Source organism: Harpegnathos saltator, unplaced genomic scaffold (assembly GCF_003227715.2).
Source record: "Harpegnathos saltator strain DR-91 unplaced genomic scaffold, Hsal_v8.6 scaffold50, whole genome shotgun sequence".
Classification (NCBI taxonomy): Eukaryota; Metazoa; Arthropoda; class Insecta; order Hymenoptera; family Formicidae; genus Harpegnathos; species Harpegnathos saltator.
Window position 1 is genome coordinate 204,810 of NW_020230316.1, and position 22,312 is coordinate 227,121.

A 22,312-nucleotide genomic window follows, 5' to 3' on the forward strand; every position below is an offset into this window, starting at 1 on the left:
TCTCTTACATATAAATTTTCACGCTGCGCGCATATTTATATTATCGATCGAGAGTTCTTAGAAATAGCGTTTACAAGAAAGACCTTATCTTAGGCTTATTTATCATGTGATGTGCCGTTACGGCTATTTGTTAATAAGTAAAATTTTACTTTGGATTGATTGGTTAATGGATTTTTGTAATTTGAGGGTTCGGCGGGGTCCTATTGAGGACAGTATTTATTTGGTCTTAAATGACGTCATTGGTGTTAGATGATTGTTAACTTAATTTTTGTAAGTAGGATTGTTCAATCATAGTGCTTTTCCCGATAGTTCTTTTCAAGATCTTTCTAAAATGATATAGTAATGTTGCTTTGATTAAGTATTTTTCAAATTATGTGTATAAAATTGCCAAAGTCGCGCTATTGTTCAAGACGGTATTTTGCCAAGTCGGTTATGTGAGCTAGTGTAATGAATTTATTTCTGAGTAGTGGAGGGTGTATTTCCTCTGATAAGACAGAATAAAAAGGACAAAAGAAGAAAAGAAAAGCGAAAAAGGGAAGAGGAAAAATTAAAAGTTAATAAAAATGAAAACAATTAAAGAAAAATTAATTAAGGTTATCGATGAATTTAATTGAGATTAAGGAAGGTTAATAAAGGTTAATAGAAGTTAATAAATTGAAGAAAATTATTCAACTAATTTCGCCTGTAACAGATGATTCTTATAGTTCCGATATATCAGTATTTCATAGAGAAGTATAATTGTATGTGTTGTGTTGTGTCTTGGTTTTATAATTAATTTGTTATAATTTTTTACAATTAATTTTTATAGGTGGTTTAATGATTTCTCTGGCGCGTACTTGATTCCCTGGGCAATACGGAATATAGTGATAAGATTGTAAATTTTCTATCTTGACTGGTTAAGTGGTTATTTATTCAATAATTAGTCTGTGTTTTTATTTTAGGCAGATCGTGAGGTATGAGCAAATTTTCTGTTCTGAAAAAAAGTTTTATAGTGACAAAGGAACACTCTAGACTTATTATAATTGTTATGAATAATGACATTGAATTTTTTAATAATAACGGAATACATTAATTTTATCCTTTAGTAATTATGTTCAAGTGTTTTTATTGTAATATGGGTCTGTGGCGATTTAATTGTTATTTGCCCGATTTTTTAAATAAACGAATTAAAATATTGTATTAAACTAATTTTTAATCGTGGGGGTACCATATTGAAAGTGTCCGACACATGTTTAGCGATAGTGAAAATCCAAAATTATTTTACAAAATTAGTTTGTTTATGCACAATTTTGTAATTTTCGTGTATTTGGGGTTGCGTTAATATTGTTTCTGAAGGTTTGAATAGTAGCAAAATAGTTATTTCCCTATTTTAATCAATTTTTAATCAATCTTGTAATTATCGATTACTGTTTTAATCAATTTAGTAATTATGATATTATTGATAATTATTTATGTATTAGTATATATCGGTAATGTGTGGATTGCATATGTTATTAATTTTATCGTAGTTTTTTCACGATCTAATACCATTTAATGAGTTTTGCCCAAATGGCTTCCGCCATTTCGTGTGTCCTAGTTCTATATAGGGATGTGTGTTCGAAGGGAAGTGCATCTAGTTAATATATATAGGTTTATGCCTGTCGGTCTCCATTTTGTGCAGATTTTCTGTCAGCTGTCAGTCGTGAGCTGTTAGTTGTACCAGCAGAAAGGGAAGAAAAAGTAAAAATGTATTATTTTAACGTTATTACAAGCATCGGTACATTCGCCCTGTGCCGATGGTAATAGCGAGTGTGATTTCTTTCGATAGTGTTTGTAGAGGTACAACTATATATGGGAGAGGTTCTTTAATATTGTTTTCATTGCAGTGTTTCTGTAATTTGCCCGATGCAGGATGTACGCATAAAGACAGAAATTCTGTTGCTCGGGCTCCTCTCAATAAGGGAGATGAGTAAGGTATGTTGGGAGAGGAGATGGAGGAGAAGAGAGGCGGAAACCTACTGATTATTTGGCAAGATAGACTGCAGGGAGAATTCGAGGCATATGGTTTAAGGAAATTATTCGGGTAGGTATTTAATACTACTAAGCTAATTATGTTAATAAATGCGCAAATTAAACGAATATTTTCCCAGCGGGGCGACCTTTGCTATATGAGGTTATCTTTGCTGTCAAATATTTGTTCTTTTTGTTCTTAGAGTAAGGTATCAAATTTAGTTAATTGTTATTCTGGTGTCTGATTTTTCATTAAAATTTGGAGTGAATTTATTGGTTTTTATTCGTTTTATCCGAGTCTAATAGGAATTGTGTGTATGTGGACTCTGCGTCTATTGTCTCTGATATAACAGAACCTCAAAATTTATTAATTAATAACTCAGCAACTAATCGAGCTAGACAATTGATTTTGTGTATGCAAGTATATCTTGTCACTCGCTAATGAACAGTGCACTCAGAATTTGTCTAAGTTATTGTGGAACGAATTTCGCTTTGAGAACTTATCATGCAAAATTTAGTTGGAGCGGTATCAATTTTGACACTAAATAATTTATTTCTCAAGATCTAGATGAGATAATTGGCTCATTCTTTCACGTACAAGTCAGGTTTTAAGCCTTCTTTCTGAAAATCTAATTAGTTTTGTCCCCAGTTACTCAGAGAAAATTTCAGCTTAAAAAAGTGACATTCATTGGGTTTGTTGCAACTGTTTCGACATGAAATCTGTACAAGTCTGTAACTTTCGGACTATTTGCTCTACATTAATGATTGTAGGCTCATTAGTTTCGGTTTTTCGTCTACTTGTAGAATTTCTAAGTAGGAATTAGGCCTGACGCTTGGAACATCCTGCACTATACTATAATTGTTGGATTTTTCTTGTCGCTGAGACAATAAGGTTATATATTAGCCTTAGCGTGATTCCACCGTGTCAGTACGTCGGCTTTTTTCTTTTTGGAAAACGCGGGAATTACTTATATTAATCTTGTTTGTTACAGAGAATGAACGAGTTGCCGTATTGCACCTAAATATATATATGTATATTTATATATTATTCTAAATATGTATTTTGTATTCCTTTTTAAAATATAGTTATGTCTTATGTATGTACAAGTGTGTTATAGGGTTTTTCTTATTATTAATTCCCTTTGCGAGCTATAAGGAAAAAGCTATAAAGAAAAAGCTCGCTAGCTCCTCATCGCGCGCACTCGCCTCTTGTCGTTTACGTTGCTCCTCGCCACGCGCGCTTGCCTACCGCCACTCGCTGACTCCGCCTGTATCAAATGTCTACGTGCTTACTGCGGTCGTCCTCCGCTCTCTACGCGCTCGTTGGCTCACATGTTTTAATTAATAACTCGATAACTATTGGCAATTTGACATTGTGGTACATGACTTTTCTTTTCGGCTACACCCAATCTATCTCCAATTTTCGTCTGCATGATCAGCTATCAAACACCCTGTATATGTATGTGTATACATATAAGTGTGAGTTAGTGAATAAGCGACTAAGAATGTGAATGTATTAAATATTATATAGGTCTGTGAATACTTTGATTTATAACAAAATATAATTGTTTCAGATATAACATGCAAAGTGGTCACACGAGATGCTCGATGCGGGTAAAGTGTCGCAAGCTGTACGTATTAGTGGGGGCTTGGGGGTTCCCCAGTTTCAGGTTTGACATTTTTTTGCTAAAACTATTTGTTCTTTAATATATCTCTTAATTGTTAACACTTAATGAATTTTCAGTATAGCTATTAGGTGGAGGCTTTTTATACTTCTAGTAGAAATTTGAATCGTAGTTCTTAGTTTTATGGTTACTGAGATATATCGAATCTCCTCTGATTGGTAAAAATTTTGAGTGGCTATAACTTTTAAACTATTGATTTTACAAGATTTCCGTCAATATAAAATTTGTAGCATTTTAAAAGGCCTTTCGATTGCGTTCATCGATTTGATCAAATTGTTATAGTCTCAAAAGATATACGCTTTCATTCTTAATTTCGACCGTGAATAAACATTTTGAATGATTAAAATTAATCATGTTTCTTGTTAGCTTTCAGGTTTTAAGGCGAAAAAATTATAATGGAAGAGAGCACGTCGTGGGACGTTACAAAATTATAAGCAGAAATCGTTTACAACAATTAATAATTAATTACCGACACCATTAATGGCGAAACCTTCTAAGGAAATTTACCTTACCGACATACGTGAATAAGGAACCCTACGGTAGAACACGTACTTACCGATAAACATTAATATCCCTACAGCAACAATAAGGATCCCTGCGAAAAGGTATCCTCCTTTTCCATTAACAATATTATAAGTTTCTATACTCTACTTACCTATACCCACTGTTAACAATATGCATCTCTTATAATAATTTTTGACAAAACTATTTAAACCTTAACGATAAATGTTCCTTTTATTATAATACATGCATATTGCATATTGCATTATTAAAATTATAAGTAATTAATATTATATCTTATTATTCTACTCATGTTACTATATTAAGCATACAGTACAGCTGTAAGGACCTCACATACTATATTAACAACTATTATATTAATATTACAGTAGCATATAGGCACACATATAAGTTAATTAATTATTAAGACTGGCGACAGGAAGTCTGGGAGATAAGCCGGGCGAGAAAAACAGGCCACCGTGAGAGCTCTGGAATCCTCGAGTAACCCGATCCCATATCAGGTAACATAGGGCATCCTGTTGACCACGCTCCTTATCACACCCGGCGGCGCGCCGAGTTATCTCGACGCCTCATCAGTATCACGCCACTCAGTCCCACTCTGAAAATCCTTGAACACTCCTACTCCAAGTCCTTCTCGTATATTCCTATTACTCCTATCATATAGTCTACCCCACTCTCAGGCTCCATTATTCGGACCGAACGAGGCCCCGGCGGCATCTCCCGCCGCAGAGTCGACTTCTACCTTCCAAGCTGTAAAAGACGTGCCACCCCAGAGAGCTCTCAGTCATCTGTCCCATTTTATTGTGAAGCGGACGAGTGTCTCTGAGCAGACGTGCCACCCCGGACAACGTTCTGTCTCACTAAAGAGCCTCCGACAAAGCTCCTTCAGAGCCTTCACTGAGAATATCGCACGCATACTCGGGAACTTCTTAGGAATTTTCCACGAGAAATACGCGTGTTCTTCTCATTTTTTGGGTTTTGTGCTAAGCGAATCTGTTGACTCCTGCTCTGACCGTGTCGTGCTTCGAGCAGTTCGCGTTAGTACTTAGTTTTACTATATCAGTGAGCCTATTGTTCTCCGAGACTTCCTAGCTAAGCTTAGGCAAACGGCGCAGCGACAATATTTATATTCCATAAGGAAATCATAAGAAATAATATAATAATCGTAAGTACTCACTTTATTTCATACACTTCACTCACACACACCGCGTTTCGCGACCGACTTAGAGTCAGTGCATTACAACAACCGCGAGTGATTCCTTAGGAATATTTCAAAGCGAGTGAGCAAGTGTCTTCTTTCTTACAACAAGACAAAGCTTATTCAATAATTTCAATAACCGCACATCAATCAAATATCGTTTACATCTCGTTGACATTCGTATATATTAACTTGCATTCTAGATTACTCGCATTCATACTCTCGTATACTTGTTCCTTGCGTTAAACCGTATTTTGCGAACCGTTTTCCGAATTTTAAGTTATACAATACACAGTAAGGTGCTAAAAGGAAGAGAGATTCCGCATTGTATTATCTATTCGGTTTATCGACATCAAGATACAGTGCTTGTCGTACCAGTGAGCCACATATACACTATTCCTTTTTCTTTCCTCCTTGCGAGCGCCCGGCATCGGTGCAAGGCACAGGGCCATAACGCACGACATCGGTGCGTTATGGCCCTATTTGTAGTAATTTTAAAGGGCTTTCATTTGCACGGAACAGTTTTACTGATATTTTAGGAGATACAGGCCGCTATGCTGATTTATGTCGTAAGCAATTATTTCTGATAGTTCGAACTAGTATTGTTTCTTGTTAGCTTTAGGATAGCGTTGTGAAAAATTTTGTAGGTTTGTGAAGATGTCGCGGGACGTTACACTAGACTCTCACAATCTTGACAGCCAGTGGCATTATCAATTTAATTATTCTTACAATAGAGACACAAGAAAGGACGTCTCTTTCGTTCACGTACTCTCTCTCTCTCTCTCTCTCTCTCTCTCTCAACACACTAGCTAAGATACATATATATATTTTTTTATTTCGTGCATTTATGTATTTGAATTTATATATCCATTGTCTCCATTTTAACCTGCACTTATACATTTTCAATTTATTATATCCTTATAACAATATATTATATTCAAGAATATATTATACCTATTCGCATATGTCATAACGGCTCCGTTCAGATCAATAATCCATTACTACTAATAAATATACTCAATACAAGTATACTTTGTACCAATTTGTGATATCTTACTTTTGATGTTCGCTATACATATATTCAACATATTATATTTTATTCAATGTGATTCTATCAAGTGCATCCTTCCCCACCTACATTTCATTCTGTATTTGATTTTTATTATGTATGTTTGATTTCATTGTGTATATTCACGTGCGCCATTGCACCGGCATGCATATCACTTATTTCTTTGTGTAAATTGTGAACTTGTTATTTTATTGCAATTTCCGATTTTCCTGTATTACCTCTATATGCCATTGCACAGGCATACGGTCTTTCGATATTTCGCGCAATGCATTTTAGTCACGTCCTGCATTCTTGTGGCATCTGCTACCATATTTCTTTTTATTGAACACTTCTATGGACACCAGCTATTCAGACTTAATCGTGCGGTATCAATTTTATTTAATTAGTTAAATTATATAATACGTTACTAGTGTCTTTTGCCAGAAGGTCTCATAGTTAGTCACGTCATATTTAAACGATCTTGTCTACCATTGGGAAGCGCCTCGCAGGTGCACCCGCCTCTTTTCCTACCAGACTGAGGAGCGCCTCACGGGTGCCACTTGGCTTATTTTTCCCAGCCTTCCTATCCAACTCATAAGACAGCCATTCATCCAACAAGATCGGAAACTTTAAACAATAAAATCTATTGTCCATACGGTGCATAGCATCCTTCACAATCAGGGGCGCAGCTAACAGCCGCCACGCTCTTCTTTTATTCGATGCCTCTAGTCCAATACAACCTTACCTTGCTAAAGCAACCGTACTCTGTATACAATATTAATTTATTTAACAATTATACCCTGGCAACAGACCTTTCAATCAACAAATTTTAGAACTATTCAGTCCTCAACGTATTCAATTTATCTCTGACTCCACCTCAATTTTATTCTATTATAATTTCAATGCGCGGTCACGATACTATTTTAAATAAAATCGGTAGATGCCAAATAAACATCGCGGAGGCTTAAAACAAAAGGCAAGGCAACTACGAAGGGAAGCCTGCAAGAGAGCGGCACTGCTGGCCCAGCACATGAATCCTGCGAAGCCGCGTATAATCAGTGACATCAGAGGCTACGACTTAATTCCCCAATCGTACATTAAATTTCTTCTAAAGAATCGTTTGGGTAGTACTTACAAATGTACGCGAGTCTAAAGTAAAGAAATTCATACCAGATCATTCTTCACCAGAGTCTGTATCGAGACCAGCAAATACATTATACAAATCTATAACCGAAACCTTAGATGTAGAAATCATCGACCTCACCCAGGACGACGAATTTAATAGTAAAACAGCCACATATATTTATATTTCTCAGTTGGAGTCTCATTCTCTCACGAAACCCCCTCGCAACTTTCCTTACTACGTACACTTAACCGAAATCCAGGATAACCATACTCACCAAATCCAACACATTATTGTAGAACACCGTTCAAAACCATTTATTACTATAAGTAATACACACACACACACACTCATATCCTTAGTAAACGTCTCGTCTCAATAAGTGACACCTCTGTAATTTACATTTTTTATTCCTTTTTATAAAACATTTATTACAAATAAATCTTCCGTACTCCTTCTCTTCATGTGCATATTTTCTTCCGCCAATACATAATCTAAGAATACCTATTATTTTTTACATATTGCCAACTATCCTAATAATTCCTTCCTTCACCATCTGTCCGGAAAGCTCTCGGCATCCCAGGGAATGCCCGTGTAAGCAGGTAGTCCTAAATAAGTAGAGAGTAGGCGGATCACGATCCCTAGGGAGACGCGAGACGTTACAGATGATGATTGGCTGCCTTTTTTGTTCATTTCGGATTTCCAATTTGTTGTCTTGGCTGCGTCTAGGTGGTCCGTGGGCCAGGTGGATTATAAGATGTGTTAGCGAGCTCCAAATTGCTCCAAGAATGTGTAGGCTGCATCCGTATACAGTGTGTAAGGCGTACCCATGAATGGCAGTATCGATAATGATTTTGATGATACGGATAATGATGAAAATGCCAAGAACACCAGCAGTAGTGGACCCAAAAGTGATAAATCCGCCCCAGAGCCGTTTGGCAGTACTCTCAGCAATTTTATTGAGAGCTTCCTCGTTAAGTAGATCATAAACATTGCCGGTGTTAGCTCCAGTTAAGTAGCCTGTGATACCCCGGGCTACTGAGTTAAGTAGGGCGGGTTTTTCGGCTGGAAACGTGATGTAGTCTCGTAGTTTATCGATGTCTTGTTTTGAGTAGATTCCGCTGATTGCCAAGGGTCCAGGAGTCAGATATGTCCAGGTGACTTTGGTCATAGGTTGAAGTTGTTATGGTGGTAGTTGTCGAATTTGAGGTTCTGGCGTAAACTGAACCCAAGTTTCTTCTATTCGATAGAGAGTGGGTAACTCATTACTACATTCCTTCTGGGTATCAATTTTAGTAAGTATTCTGGATTTTGATGTGAGAAATAAGGAGTTGTTTCTTATCGTTACAGGTAGCTCGAGGTAGCATTCTTTGGTTTTTCTGACCATTGTATCAAACGGAATGCATTTAATGATGTGAACAACTTCCCCAGCGGTGACGGCCATATAACCTGGTCCCTTCATGAGGCGGTAAGCAAATTCATCAGGCTACAGTGTAGCGAGGGACAAGGTGTTCTTAATGACTTCCTTTTCTAATTCACAGCGCTGTTGGATAACGTTATGATAAAGGGATGTCATTTGGTTGCGTATATGTTTTTAACATATTGTTACGTCCTCGGGCAGCTCTTGCGAGATCTCGCCATCACTCACCCACTCACTCACTCACACCCGAAATGAATCAGTCGACTTAGAAAGTAAAGGAAATTTATTAATACAATGAAACAAGGCGGTCAAACAAAATAGAATTGCCCGAGAAACATTCATTCAAGAACAGTCTCGAATGCATTCGCTCGTTGCGGAAGCCAGACCAAATCTGACATGGTGTCAGGAAAACAACAGAAATACAGGTTGTTTATAAACAACCCTCCTAGCGATGATATTCAGGGGTTGAGAATTCAGGGACGTAACAATATACAAATTTGGAGTTTACGTATGTGAAGATATCCAAGTTATCTACTGGGATTTCAGAGCAAGGTTTTAAAGCGTCTCCTCGTCTTGTTTCCTCGATGAATAATTTTGGGTGTTTTGTCCGCAATATTTGATATCCACAAAATCGCTGTTCTGTGGTAGTCATCAAGGCAAAAGTGATATCTTGAGTCGTCAATGAGTAGACTACCGGTGAGTGAGTTTTGATGGTTTCGTCTCGGGTATTTATAGCGGTACCCTCGTAGAATACGTCGTATTGATGGAAGTCACACGACGAGGTTGGCATAGGTTTCCAAAATCCAAAGTCAGTGTATCCAAAGTCAGGATCTGTACAGTATCCTTCACTAAATTCACATGTCGTTCCCGTTTTTAGAAAAGTTTTCCCAGCGTCAAGGCATACGGATACGTATGACGACCTCAAGGAGATTTTGGCTACTGCTTACACGACGACGTTTTCTCAGGTGCCATAAGGATCGACGTACTGCACTCTTTTGCATTTCCCGTCAACACCAAATAATGCCTGCTAGTACAACAGATTGTAAGACAGTACGATTTTGTTTTAAATTCCTGATGATGGCATTATTTCCAAGGTCCAAGATACCCTCTCGATGCATGCGTTGGCATCGGTCACTTAGGGTTTCTTCCATAAATTCGGTCTGTCCATTATGCAGTATTGAAATATGGGAGTGCATGCCGCAATAATAGATTGTTCTTAATATTTCCACTTGCATTGGATCACCTCAGCATAATTGTATTCCGATAGTTGCAGTAGTTGGATGTATACGTCTGAATTATTGATGGTTTTGATATTGAGATTACAATCGCCGGTGCCAAGCAGTGACACGGAGGATACATTTAGATATCTTCCGCCGCAATCAAATCCAATAAGGACGTTAGCGGATACTATCATCACGAGAAGTAAGCAGAGCATCTTTACAAGCATGTTATATCTGTAAGCAAAGGGTTATGAGAAGATATTGAAGAGGCTTCGCATTGCAGGTATATACATGTATATTCTCGTATATGTAGGCATATGTTTTATGTATGAGTTAGTATATGTGTCTTATTAACGCAATTATGCGTGAACTTAATTGTTAATGTTAATTGGTATATAGTATTAAGGTCTCCCCCATTATATATGTTTTGCTTAATTATTGTCCTTTTTCTCCCCCCAATTTTGTTGCTTGTATTATCATTATATATATATACATATTTTTTTTGTGTTTGTTTCTTTTTTTTCATTATTGCTATTATTATTATTACCCCATTATTCTCGAGAAGAACTTGATCTATATATTATCAAAGGTATATTATCATCGGCGGATATTAAGTATACAATGGCTTCGCGGTTATGGTCATAGCATAGATAATCTATATTATCGGTATCGTAGTTAAGATTCCTCATATGGCTAATTAATTCTAAGTATACTGTGAAACAGTCGGTACAGTTCATCATAGGCCTGATTTGTGATAATCTTTTCCCGCAGTTTATACAAAGATGGAAATTTGGTTTGCCTTCAATTAGTCCATGGAATACAGAAAATCGTAATTCAGAAGGGCGCTTGAGAGTCTCATAGCATTTGCTACAGTGTATGCGAGCACTGTAATAGTCAACATACGATATGGTGATCATACAGGTATTACTGAAAACGCGCGGATGTAATTTTATTGTAACGTCTCGCGTCTCCCTAGGGATCGTGATCCGCCTACTCTCTACTTATTTAGGACTACCTGCTTACACGGGCATTCCCTGGGATGCCGAGAGCTTTCCGGACAGATGGTGAAGGAAGGAATTATTAGGATAGTTGGCAATATGTAAAAAATAATAGGTATTCTTAGATTATGTATTGGCGGAAGAAAATATGCACATGAAGAGAAGGAGTACGGAAGATTTATTTGTAATAAATGTTTTATAAAAAGGAATAAAAAATGTAAATTACAGAGGTGTCACTTATTGAGACGAGACGTTTACTAAGGATATGAGTGTGTGTGTGTGTGTATTACTTATAGTAATAAATGGTTTTGAACGGTGTTCTACAATAATGTGTTGGATTTGGTGAGTATGGTTATCCTGGATTTCGGTTAAGTGTACGTAGTAAGGAAAGTTGCGAGGGGGTTTCGTGAGAGAATGAGACTCCAACTGAGAAATATAAATATATGTGGCTGTTTTACTATTAAATTCGTCGTCCTGGGTGAGGTCGATGATTTCTACATCTAAGGTTTCGGTTATAGATTTGTATAATGTATTTGCTGGTCTCGATACAGACTCTGGTGAAGAATGATCTGGTATGAATTTCTTTACTTTAGACTCGCGTACATTTGTAAGTACTACCCAAACGATTCTTTAGAAGAAATTTAATGTACGATTGGGGAATTAAGTCGTAGCCTCTGATGTCACTGATTATACGCGGCTTCGCAGGATTCATGTGCTGGGCCAGCAGTGCCGCTCTCTTGCAGGCTTCCCTTCGTAGTTGCCTTGCCTTTTGTTTTAAGCCTCCGCGATGTTTATTTGGCATCTACCGATTTTATTTAAAATAGTATCGTGACCGCGCATTGAAATTATAATAGAATAAAATTGAGGTGGAGTCAGAGATAAATTGAATACGTTGAGGACTGAATAGTTCTAAAATTTGTTGATTGAAAGGTCTGTTGCCAGGGTATAATTGTTAAATAAATTAATATTGTATACAGAGTACGGTTGCTTTAGCAAGGTAAGGTTGTATTGGACTAGAGGCATCGAATAAAAGAAGAGCGTGGCGGCTGTTAGCTGCGCCCCTGATTGTGAAGGATGCTATGCACCGTATGGACAATAGATTTTATTGTTTAAAGTTTCCGATCTTGTTGGATGAATGGCTGTCTTATGAGTTGGATAGGAAGGCTGGGAAAAATAAGCCAAGTGGCACCCGTGAGGCGCTCCTCAGTCTGGTAGGAAAAGAGGCGGGTGCACCTGCGAGGCGCTTCCCAATGGTAGACAAGATCGTTTAAATATGACGTGACTAACTATGAGACCTTCTGGCAAAAGACACTAGTAACGTATTATATAATTTAACTAATTAAATAAAATTGATACCGCACGATTAAGTCTGAATAGCTGGTGTCCATAGAAGTGTTCAATAAAAAGAAATATGGTAGCAGATGCCACAAGAATGCAGGACGTGACTAAAATGCATTGCGCGAAATATCGAAAGACCGTATGCCTGTGCAATGGCATATAGAGGTAATACAGGAAAATCGGAAATTGCAATAAAATAACAAGTTCACAATTTACACAAAGAAATATGTGATACGCATGCCGGTGCAATGGCGCACGTGAATATACACAATGAAATCAAACATACATAATAAAAATCAAATACACAATGAAATGTAGGTGGGGAAGGATGCACTTGATAGAATCACATTGAATAAAATATAATATGTTGAATATATGTATAGCGAACGTCAAAAGTAAGATATCAATAATTGGTACAAAGTATACTTGTATTGAGTATATTTATTAGTAATAATGGATTATTGATCTGAACGGAGCCGTTATGACATATGCGAATAGGTATAATATATTCTTGAATATAATATATTGTTATAAGGATATAATAAATTGAAAATGTATAAGTGCAAATTAAAATGGAGACAATGGATATATAAATTCAAATACATAAATACACGAAATAAAAAAATATATATTAGGTGCGCAACTAAGTTCTCGCTGTTTTTTTGATGAAAATGCAACTTTATTGTGAAAAAATGGTTACAAATGAATCATTCAAAATATTGCCCATCGCTAGCGACAACTTTTTCCCATCTTTCTGGCAGAGCTCGAATACCGTCACGGTAGAAGTGTTCGTCTTTTGAGGCTATCCACGAATCAAGCCATTTTGAGATGTCTTCATATGAGCGGAACTGCTGATTAGCCAGACCACGTGCCATCGAACGGAACAAGTAATAATCGGACGGCGCAATATCTGGGGAATATGGCGGGTGGGATAGGACTTCCCATTTGAGCGTTTCTAAGTAGGTTTTAACGGGTTTGGCAACGTGAGGCCGAGCGTTGTCATGCTGTAGAATCACTTTTTCGTACCTCTGCTCGTATTGTGGCCGCTTTTCGCGCAGTGCTCGGCTCAATCGCATCAATTGAGTTTGATACCGTTCCCCAGTGATGGTTTCGTTCGGTTTCAACAGCTCATAATAAATAACACCGCCCTGGTCCCATCAAATACACAGCAAAACCTTCGCAGCGTGAATATTCGGCCGAGGCGACGACGTAGAAGCATGACCGGGCAGTCCCCATGATTTTGTTCTCTTTGGGTTGCTGTAATGAATCTATTTTTCATCACCCGTAACGATGCGATGAAGAAAATCCTTCCTTTTTTGCCTCTGGAGCAGTTGTTCACAGGCGAAAAAACGACGCTCAACGTCTCTTGGCTTCAAATCATAAGGAACCCAGTTCCTTGTTCCTTGTTTTTGAATCATTCCCAACGCATGCAATCGCTTAGAAATGGCTTGGCGGGTAACTCCTAATGCTGAAGCAAGCTCTTTTTGCGTTTGGCACGGATCCTCATCGAGCAATGCCTCCAATTCAGCGTCTTCGAAGGTTTTTGGCCTTCCTTCGCGCGAACGGTCGTCAACATCGAAATCACCGTCTTTGAAGCGACGGAACCAATCACGGCACGTTGTTTCACTTAGAGCAGCATCTCCGTAAACTTTTTGGAGTTCTCGATGCGCTTCAGCCGCCGTTTTCTTTGAATGAAAGAAGAAGAGCAACACTTCCCGCAAATGACTATTATTTGGCACAAAATCAGACATTTTCACACAACCAAAAGTATATGACGCAAAAACAAAATCACTAATGTGTCAAAGCGGTTTGTTTACCATATGTCTAAGCTTGGTTCATGACGTTTTGGTTATGTCACAATCGACCAGCACTTACTACTGGAGCCATCTCTTGAAAAACAGCGGGAACTTAGTTGCGCACCTAATATATGTATCTTATAGCTAGTGTGCTGAGAGAGAGAGAGAGAGAGAGAGAGAGAGAGAGAGAGAGAGTACGTGAACGAAAGAGACGTCCTTTCTTGGGTCTCTATTATAAGAATAATTAAATTGATAATACCACTGGCTGTCAAGATTGTGAGAGTCTAGTGTAACGTCCCGTGACATCTTCACAAATCTACAAAATTTTTCACAACGCTATCCTAAAGCTAACAAGAAACAATACTAGTTCGAACTATCAGAAATAATTGGTTACGACATAAATCAGCATAGCGGCCTGTATCTCCTAAAATATCAATAAAACTGTTCCGTGCAAATGAAAGCCCTTTAAAATTACTACAAATAGTGTTATAACAAAATTTCTGTAGAATCAATAACTTAAGAGTTATAGCTATTTGAAAATTGGACTAATAAAGAAGAAGTTAGTTTTTCTCAGTAACCATAAAGCCCAGAAGAAAAATCTAAAATACTAATAACAGCATCAGAAGGCCTCTATCTTATAGACATTTATTAACATTTCAAGATTCTTTAATAATTACGAGGAATAATGATTGATATCGGAAAAATCCAAGATTTATACACAAGTACTCTTGAAGCTTCAATAACACGTATATTATATAAAAATTGAGAAAATTTAAATTAAAATATTTTTTATACCTACGTATATAGAGACTATCTTAGTGAGGCATATACAAGTATCAAAATCTCAAAATGTTAATTAGAAAAGAAAAAAGAGCCAAACGAAAATAATTAATTCTTGGCCACAGATAGAGAATTGTTTGAAACATCTACTAGCAAAATTTTTACCCAAAAACTATAAAAACCAATTTGTTCTATCTCAAAAGTTGCTTAGATACTTCACTTAGTCAGGACCCTTACTATTCCGGCTCTAGCTACGCTTAGATACCATACTTTATTTAAACTTTTGTTTGCGTTCAAACTACACTTAGACATTGCACTCATTTAAAATTTATTCATGCAGAACAATGACTCGAATCCTCCACTAATAATAAAAATTAATTGTTCATTTAATCTTCTATTACCATAGGCTTTTATAAGATCCGAATATCGATAAATTATAAGCAGAAATTGTTTACAACAATTATTAATTAATTACCGACACCGTTAATAGCTAAACCTACCAAAGGAACTTACCTTATCGACACATATAAACAAGGAGCCCTATGCTAGAACGCAACCTTACCAATAAACATTAATATGACGACAGTAACAATAAAGATTCTTGTAAAAGGGAACCCTCCTTTTCTATTAACAATATAATAACTTCCTACATTTAAGTACATTACTGTTGTTAACAATATACACCTGTTATAATACATTATAACCAAATTCATTGAATGTTAACAATAATCATCCTCTATTATTATAATGAATGTATATTGTCTTTATTAACAATATAATTGATTAACACTATAACGTTGTATTACTCATATATTAATCCTAAGTATAAGGTATAAATTAGGAGGACCACATATATAATGTTAACCGTTTTATTATAATACTATAATGTAATAGTCACGTATAAGTACACACACATAAATTAATAATTAAGATTGACAACAGGAAGTCTCGGAGATAAGAAAGGTGAGAAAAACAGGCCATCGTGAGCGTTCTGGAATCCTCGAGTAACCTGATCCCATATCAGGTAACATAGGGCATCCTGTTGACCACGCTCCTTATCACTTCCGGCGGCGCGCCGAGATGTCTCGACACCTCGCCAGCATCACGCCATTCAGTCCCGCTCTGAAAAAACCTTGAACGCTCTTACTCCAGGTCCCTCTCATATAATCCCATTACTCCTACCATATAGCCTACCCCACTCTCGAGCTCCATTGTCCGGACCGAACGAGGCCCCGGCAGCAGCTCCCCCCGCAGAGTCGACTACGAGATTTCACCCAGATTAGACGTGTCTCTTAGGAGAACCTCTTAACTGTCATCATTATTTCAGTGTGAAGCAGAGAAGTGTCTCCGAGCAGTCGTGCCACCCAGGACAACGGCTGTCTCATAAAGGAGCCTCTTCTTACACTCCATCAGAGTCTTCACTAGTGTATTACGCGCTTTGGAAGTTTCTTAGGAAATTTTCCAGAAGATTCGCTGTGTTTCTGTCATATTTGAAGTTGCGCGGATTGTTGACTCCTGCTCGAGCTGTGGCTTGCTTCGAGTAGTTCACGCAGTTCCAAATTATTCCCAAATAATAAGCCTGTACTTCGAGGCTTCTCTGTCAAGCTTGAATCATAGAAACAGGAATAGTAAGTACTGTAACGTCTCGTCTTTCCCAAGGACAACGATGGTGGTGGTCCTCTATTTCATTTTAGGCCTACCTGCATGCACCGGTAATAGCCAAGAGGCGCCGAGGACTATGCCGAGAAAGAGAGGGAATCCGTTGATGGTGCGGAGGTGGTTTGGTTTGGCTACTATAAGTAGTATTTTTACATTTAATATTATCTGCTTATTTGGAGATTGGAACAAGATGGTTTTTTATTCAGTAATACCGTAGACTAAATTTTATGCTTGTAATATATGTATTTATAGATTATAAAAATAGGAGTTACACAAGATAAATATATCTAAAATGCGATAGGATGCATATAATGTATAGACGCGGTATGGGTGATTTGTAAAATATATAAAATAATATGTAAAATATGTAAAAATAAAAATATATATAATATGTAAAATGAATATCGATTCTAGTTGTTCTGATCGCTAAGAAACAGAGATATGGTTGCCATGCAATACGCTTTGTCAGCTTTTTTTCTTGGTCAAACAAGGTAATAGTCTCTATGTCAGACTGCTCTCCAAATGAGCGGGGTTTTGTTGTATTTTGTGGGTGCGCGTGTAGGTGGTCTGTGTGTGCCCTCAGGCTAGCCTGGCTGTCTGTGTCTATGAATGAGAGATGTCCCTGCTCGGAGGACGAAACGTCATCCGGTTTGCTTGTGTATTGGTTGAATTCTGTAGTTACATCCGAAATAGATCTGTTGTATATGTGCTTGAATATTTCCTTGAATTGTACGTCCTCAATTTCTTTCGTCGGACCTACTGGGTTTGTTGTGCTGTTAGATTTTAATTGTTCGTTTTGAGCTTCTATCCATGCTCTAGTACGAGCTAATTGAATTAAATGTCGCCTTCGTACGGCGACTTCGCTGCGTTTTGGCATCTATTTAAATGTATGTTTTTATCTTATTTTAATGTTTCTGTTACAGAGGGTGTTCCATGTGCATTAATTTACTCACTGTTGGAAGTAAGAGAGCAGGCACGCTTATCTCGGTAAGGTCGCATACAGTAGCTGGTTGTTGGAGCTCTACTATGCCGGAGCTACCAGGAAGTCTGTGGAGAGAATGAAGCTCAATTATTAGAGTTGCCAGAGGGCTTCTTAAGGATAAAATATGTTCTGGAGCGTCAACATATATGCAAGGTGGCCCATCTTGGAGCTCAACAACGCATGGAGCTGCCAGTATGTGGTTCGATAATACATAGTGTTACCAGATCTTGATTTGTGAGTTATGCTGAAGGAAATTTCAGATGGATAATTAGCAGGGAAAACTGGGGCTCAATCGCAGGAGCTGCCCGGTTATGAAGGGTATTTTAGAGTAATTTAATGAAAATGGCCTCTATTACGTTTCATGGCGGGTGTAATTTGGTATGGTGTAGTGTTGTATGGTAAACTGTTGTAGCTAATAGACAATAGTTTATTACTAATTTTGATAATTCAATGTCATTTCAGCTAAGTTAGCCAGTGGCTTACCTCAATAATGTCAGTTCCTAAGGCGAGGAGACTAATTTTAATCCTAAGGAGTGTATATTATAACTTACGACTAACAATGCTGCGCCCGGTGAGGCGGCGACCGAGAATTCGTGAAGGCAAAATAGACTGGCTGCCCAGTGTAATGTTCTGGAACGACTGACTGCTTAGGCTTCCGGGGACCAACTGACTCTCTGAGCTCTCTGTGCTCAACTCGTCAGGTCGGGGGGGTGGTATGGAGGGGGAGAGGCCTTGGTGGGGATATCTGCTTATAGGAGGATAGTAGAGAGAGAGAGAGAGAGAGGCAGGCGTTTGGAGATGATTTCATGTGTGTGTTATTATTACTACTTCCGTCGTTATCTTTGTCCTTCACGTATTCCCTTACATATATTGCTATGCAGCGTATTCTTATAAATATCGATTTATTGTTCTTGGAATAACAGATTAGATAACGCTTGTCGGACGTGTTGGGTGTTATGTTGTTGCGTTTATTCATTGGTGGTTTGCATTTTACTTTTGGTTGATTTAGCGCTAGGGCCTGTAATCACTTGTATTTTCTTCAATAAATATTCTTTTTGAGTTAGAGCCAATTGTGCATTACTATTAGGACAACCCTTGTAACGTTTTTGCCCTTTTTCTCTGTGTTCTATTCGTTTTTTCGGAAAAGTAAGTGTCATATCTAGAATATGTTTCGCCGTTGCGCGTCACATGCCGTCGAGATAACCCATGATTAGTAACGCAATTTTTAGGGAAACGAAAAATGTTTGATGATTTTTATTAGCTGGAGGGGTTATTATTATCTCAAAGCGTTAGCGCTTCAAAGGCAAATACAGCGATATGTATTATGTTGTATCTCTGCCTTGTAATAAATTTATTATAATTTTGCAATTAATTATTATCGGCTGAAGAGTAGTTTCTTTTACGTGTTATCTACTCGTTGAGTGATACAGAATGTTATGCAAGTAGCGTGATATTCCTGTCTTTATTGGTTAACCCGTTATTTATTTGTTAATTAGTATATGTGTAATTTCGAGCTGTTGATGAAGTGTTAGAGGATGTTGTGTTTTGGAAAAAAGGTTCTATAATATTAAAGCAATTTTGTGGCCTTGATATAATGAGCACTTGTTATTAATTAAAATTGTTATAAATAATGACTTTAAATTTTAAACGATAATTAAAACATCAGTTTCCCATTTTTGTAACTGTATTCAAATGTCTTTATGTTAATGTGGGTCCGCGGCAATTTGATTATTTGTCTGATTATTTAAATAAACAAATTAAAATGTTGCAGCAGACTGATTTTCGAGGTCGGAGGTATTATACTGAGAGTGTCCGCTATATTTTAAGCGATAGTGAAAATTCAAAATTTATTTGCAAAATTATTTTGTTTATTTATAATTTCGTTATTTTTATGCTCCAGGGATGATATCAATATTGTCCTTGAAGTTTTAAGACCGAAAGAAAATAGTTATTTCTTATTTTGTGCTAATTTTACAATTTTGGTTTCCCAATGATATATTTATGTAATATGGTGCGTTGGTGGTGTGTGTTTTATTAATATCATCGATTTTATTGTCTATTTCTAATTGAGCGTTACTAATTGAAATTTTGTCCAATTCTGAATCCTAGTAGTTATATAGGGACATGCTTGATAGAGGAGTGGTGACTCTAGGTTTGTGCTATGTTCGTGCCTACGTTGGTCCTTGCTTAGCTCAGTGTTCCTGATTGAGCATCAGCTGTTCGCTTTGTGTATAGGTGGATGGCTATATGCTTGTGTAGGTAATAGATGGCTTGACATATTGTCTTTGCTATGGCGAATATGTATTTTGCATGTATATGTTGGACGAATTATTTGTGATAGTACTTTCTGATTCTAGCGGCGCGGAGGGAGGCCCCGTCGCGCCCCTTGTGATTTGCAATGATTTTACACATGAGTGTGTGTGTGTTATTCGTAGGGAATGTAAAGGTATTATTAATTGTTCTACCTGTATCCTAATTGTTGCTTTCCTTCTCCTTTCAGATTCCTATGACTGTTGTTATCCCTTTAGAATGTTCAAGTATCAAGTCCGTGGGAATGCTGTGTTCGTCGTAATAGTTTTCGTGAAAGCTTTTGGTTGTCGTTCGTTCGAGGCAGAGTATACACTACTACTGTGGTTACAGAGGTAAGCGAGGGTCGGACTGCATTTTATGAGCTGTGTGTGTGTGTTTGTTGATGAATGTGCGCGCAAGTTATATGTTAGCTCTATGCTTTATTACTTTTGTGTTAACAATATCATTATTATTTTATAACTGCTTCGGATAAGAACCAGTCCTTGCGAGCGAGTTCGTCCGGCGGTGAAGAGACGCAGATGGCGTCGCGTACCTTAAGGTGGCCTTGGTGCTTTTTCCTAGGCTTAATATCATGGTTATTCCGCCATTTTGTAGTGCTGGTGAGTGTATTAATTATGACATTTTAAGATGTTAACTGTGTCTCGCCGAGAAATCTAAAGTCTATTATGCAATTTCTGCAAGTATAAGGATATATATATATGTGTAACTAGAGCTAGTAATATTTTATATGAACGAGAGTAACTTATACTAGAAAGTGCTTAACTATATCATGTAGCTTTATTTGTATGTAGGTGTAATGTATAAAGCGTTAAGCAAGTATTTACACCTTATACAAGGTGTCGCGTAATTGAAGTATAATATAGATATATGGTTTTTATGTATTATATTGTTATATATTTGTTTTAGAATATAGCATGTGATATAGGCATTAGTTTTCCTTTTGCTTCTGTTAATGAATTTAAAAATTTCTTCTCCTTTTTACTCATATTGGATTACGAGTCGTGGGACGTTACACCCCTCCGGCCCGCTGCCCAAACCAGGGGAGCGCTGGTCTCCCCGCCACTGCCTGCAGCGGTCTCCGGGGCGATGCTCCCACTCGGCGGCCTCCTTCCGCGACAGCACGCTGCGGCAGAAGGAGGCCGCTTCTCCCCATACCTCCTCGCTCCCGCACATGGGCCATGCGCGGGAGCGACAACTTGTCCTTCCTGTACCCTACCGCCCGGTGTAGGACACTGCGATCTCTGACCCATGATGGACATTCGGCCAGGGTGTGATGAACGGTTTCATCCGGCTCCGGGCTGGTGTGGCACCCAGTAGTGGGCTCCTTCTTTATCCGGTGCAGGTAATGACCGAAACAGCCGTGTCCGGTCATCACCAGATGAAATGTCAGTCCGCACCCTATCCTGCCAGCGAATTCTTCCAGGCAGGGACGGACAGCCGTTGTGGTGAGTTGCCCGAACTCGCGCGGGGCGGACATCGCGTCCGCCCAACGCTCCAGAGTCCGCGCAGCCACACAGGACCTCAGGGCCCTCAAAACCCTGGCCTTTATTAGCCCCCTTTCGCGGAGCTCCTTGACTCTCCAGTAGAGGATACTGCATTCCTCGGCAAGGAGCTCCACAGGGGGGGAGCCGACCAGGGTCGTCGCCGCCATATATAAAACGGAGCGGAACCCCCGAATCGTCTTCACAGCCACCACCCTCAGCATCTGGCGCATGAGGTTTCTGCCTTGGGCGGTGGCCAATAGTTGGAGCGCCCATATCGACGCCCCATAGAGGGCGATCGAGAGAACCACCCCAACATATAGGCGGCGCGCGTGCCAACCAGGACCCCCCTGAGTCTGCTCAGTCTGAACAGAGCCAGACCTGCCTTCCTGACCCGGGGGGCCAGGTCCATAAAATGGGCCCTGAAGTCCCATCGGCTGTCCAACGTCAGGCCCAGATACTTTATCGTGGGCCCGACGCGGACGCGGACTCCAACCACCAAGACCTGTGTCTCCGGCGGCGCCCCACAGCTGCCGTCGTGAAAAAGACGGCCTCCGTTTTTTGGGGCTCACCTTCAGACCCAGGTCACTTATGGTGTCCACCACCGTCACCAATGCCACCTCCGCTTTGAGGCGGACCTTCCCCCAGTCCTCCCCCCGGCCAGCACCAAGGTGTCATCCGCATAACAGATGACATGGCAACCAGGGGCGAGAGGCGTTCGCAAGACCCTATCGAATCCGATGTCCCATAGCAGGGGGCCCAA

General features: G+C 38.7%; 1 long non-coding RNA gene across 1 annotated transcript; it reads left to right on the top strand.

The window, feature by feature from the left end:
* The first annotated feature begins 1,719 nt into the window (after window positions 1-1,719).
* On the top strand, window positions 1,720-3,008 carry LOC112589416 (uncharacterized). The gene is made up of 3 exons (XR_003113535.1): window positions 1,720-1,778; window positions 1,866-2,062; window positions 2,982-3,008. It is a non-coding gene; the product is annotated as an uncharacterized LOC112589416 (long non-coding RNA).
* Window positions 3,009-22,312: the final 19,304 nt, after the last annotated feature.